Source organism: Neolamprologus multifasciatus, chromosome 16, assembly GCF_963576455.1.
Source record: "Neolamprologus multifasciatus chromosome 16, fNeoMul1.2, whole genome shotgun sequence".
NCBI classification, from domain to species: domain Eukaryota; kingdom Metazoa; phylum Chordata; class Actinopteri; order Cichliformes; family Cichlidae; genus Neolamprologus; species Neolamprologus multifasciatus.
In genome coordinates this window covers 30,738,764-30,742,251 of record NC_140454.1, presented here as the reverse complement: position 1 = coordinate 30,742,251, position 3,488 = coordinate 30,738,764, and the positions used below count along the sequence as shown (strand labels likewise).

The window sequence follows — 3,488 nt, the reverse complement described above, 5'->3', positions numbered from 1 at the left end:
CATATTCTGTGTCGGTCTTTGTCTGTATTGAAGCAATGACATGTTGGTAGTGTTTATTAGTGTCATAATCATAATCTGTATCACCATCCATCCATTTTTCTCAGTGTTTTCCTGTTTTTCCTGGGGGATACTGAGCTACGGTGAGTTATTGGTTTACACCAGTGTCCCCCTTCCAGGTGGAAATTCCTGGAAAATCTCCAAGGAGAGAATGCCTGTGGCATCCTGACTGGATTTTGGAATCACCTCACCTGGCTCTTAACGACATGAAGCAACAGTCTAGTTCCACAACTACACATCACTCTTACCTTACCAGACTTAGTTAAAATAGGTCAGTTTAAGTCAATTTTAAAGGATGGATTGGTCATACACATACTGCATATGATCTGGATCTCACTTTTTCTCATGTGACAGTTTCATTTGTGTGATTGTTTTGTGTCAATATGGGATGGATATAGGTGTACCCCACCTCTGGCCCTGTGGTAGCTGAAGTAGACTCTGCACACAGAGCTCATGGCCATCGGTGGAGGCTGGAACTTAGATAATCTCAGAGATTGAAAGCCTCACTTTTTGTCTTAGCTGTTTCTTCATCACAATGATCCGAGTTACTGTTGACATCACACCAATCTGCTCAGTCAGGTAATCAGTATCATCAGGTAATCATCAGTCAGGTAAGGTTGGGAACTCAAACCAGCTGCTTCACACTCAGCTGTACCACATAGAAAAAGTGACACAAAAACCTGTGCTGTGATTGCAGTTCTATCCGATGAGTAAATAGTAATCTGCAGTAACGCAGATCTTGTGTTGGTTTGTTACGATGAACAGAAAGCTGAGCACGAAAGTGAAGCTGTAGCTTCACTATCAGATCAGCACATCTATGGCTGCACGTGGAGGGTAGTGACCAAACAAGTTGACAGGTTGAGGAGCTCAGTGTTTTGAGAGGGAGTCAGAGTAGACTACTCAACAGTGCAAGTTGAAGTGGTTCAATGCATCTGACTAGGATTACCTTCTGGACACCTCCTAGTTGAGCTGTTTTGGGCATCTCCAAATGGGTAAAGGTCCTGGGGTAGATCCAGGACGTGCTGGTGAGATTATGTCTCTCAGGTGGAGTTGGAGAAGGTGGCTGGACAAAGGAGGCCTGGGTATCTCTGTCCCCAAAACCCAGACCGGGAGAAGCAACAGAGGATGGATGGATAAGTTGCCAGTTCATACTGCTTTATATTGCAGGGTAAAGAGGTAAAAACTTTAACATTCTGACGAATCTGAGCATGTGCCTGTCAAATGTGGGGAGGAGGAACTTCTTTTTAAGTTGACCTCTGAACTGAGCTCAGGGAGGAGCAGCTGTCCCTGAGGGGAAAGGGGGGAAATGGCATAGAGAGATTTAGGGTCTGCATGATTTCTTTTGGTTTGGCTTCCTTGTATAAAAGCTTAGATTTCTGTGAGTTATTTCCCTTCCATTATTCAGATGTCACTCAGATGACTGATAACGGTGGTTTTGATCGACTCATCAGAGGCTTATTCGTGCAAATCAGCTTGCAGTCATTATTCATCTACCTCAAGCTTCCAGAAGAGCATTGCTCACTAAGCAGCACTGTGATAGCAGGAAACATCAGAACTACAAGAAAGTGTCAGAAGTCCGATTGTAATTCCAGACTGAAAGTTTCTAACTTGGCAGTGCACAGAACTCTATAACACTGTGGAGACTACATCAGCTCTATCTAAAACACAAGCAGACAGATCAAAAATGAACACACCGACATCAATACATCAAACTCTGATGAGACAGAGAAAAAAGCCATCACACAGAATTAAAGAAAGATGGCAAAACACTGTGAAGTGCTGATGGGTGGCAGGATCTCTAAACTACCTTTCAAGAAAGGAATAAAGACCTGAGGTGGGGTAAAATAAAATGCCATTTCAGCATTAGGATAACTATAGAATGAAAACGGTGTTTTGCTTCTTAGAGCTGAACTCCCATGGGGGGAAGCAACCTTCTGCTTTGCATCTTTGTGAAGGAGGGAATTTAAAAACCCCAAACACAGCTCAAAGCCAAATTTTAACATAAAGCCTTTTAATTTTTTTTTTTACAATTGCACTATAAGTCATATTGGATTTTTTTTGCATTGAATAAATTACATATCTATGACTTTCATAAAATTTTATCCCATGCTATATCTGGTATTATAAACTAATTAAAAAGTTTATTATTTTTTTATTAAGTGAAAACTAGATGATCACAAAGTCAGTTAAACTTCAGGAATATCAGTCTGCTCAGTTAGGAATCAAAACATCTTTGTCTCTGGTGCAGAGTGCCAAATGTGCCCTTTTTGAGGAGGGTATTAATTTACTAAATTACTCTAAAATCTGAGTTTTAATTAAACGCATATGGTAAGAAGGAGAGTAGTAAATTAGGCTCCACCCACCTTATCCAGCTACAACAGTAGTACTATACAGTGCTACATCAGCTACTGACACATGAACATAATTACTAATGGTTTTAATTATTCTAACATGAGTTCCTTTCTGCATTGGATGCTTTTACTTTTGATACGCCAACATTATATTAATATACACTTACAATGAATTCAGTACGAGTTTGCTCAGCTGTTGTTGTTTTACAGTATGGGATTTTTGTCACCTGATTCCTAAAACTAAACTATAAACTAAAACTAGAAGAGAAAAAAAAAATTGTTACTTTTTGTTACTGTGAATATATAAATATTTATTAAGTGTAATTATTATTTATTTATTTTTTTAGTCGTGGTCAGTTTGATCAGAAACTTGGTGAATCTGCTTACTGAGGAGATGACTTTGTTTCACGTGTTGTTGTATTATTGTGAAATTATACAACAACATATTGTGATATATATATTGTGATATTCTCCATTTTTTCCATTGAATCACCAATTAGACAATAAAATAAAACTTGAGTTAAAACGGAGACATGCAGCTTGTGGGGATAGGTTAATTGGATAATTCAAATTGTCACTAGGTGTGAATGTGCGAATGAACGTGAGTGCGAATGGTTGTCTGTCCCTGTGTGTTGGCCCTGCGACAGACTGGCGACCTGTCCAGGGTGTACCCCGCCTCTCGCCCTATGACAGCTGGGATAGGCTCCAGCGCCCCCCGCGACCCTGAAAAGGATAAGCGGAAGCGAATGGATGGATGGAGTTAAAACGGGCTAAAAACTGTTTTAACAGTAACAGGTAACCACAGTGCAACATGTGTCAGCCGCCACCAGATGGCGCTGTATTCACCGGAACTTGACCTCAGCATGCGCCTCTTCTGTACACAGCCGCGTCACAGATGCGGTAACATCACTGAGAAAGTGTGTGTTTGATGAGCTGTACTAAAAAGTGGAATCCCGGACTCATTTGAACTCATGTCTTATATCGAATTTGTATGTGCGGTTGTCGTGGCCGAGTGGTTAAGGCGATGGACTAGAAATCCATTGGGGTCTCCCCGCGCAGGTTCGAATCCTGCCGACAACG

The 3,488-nt window shown here is 40.9% G+C and overlaps 1 non-coding gene across 1 annotated transcript; it reads left to right on the top strand.

Annotated features, from left to right (window-relative positions):
• The first annotated feature begins 3,406 nt into the window (after positions 1-3,406).
• Positions 3,407-3,488, top strand: trnas-aga (transfer RNA serine (anticodon AGA)). The gene has a single exon. It is a non-coding gene; the product is annotated as a tRNA-Ser (tRNA).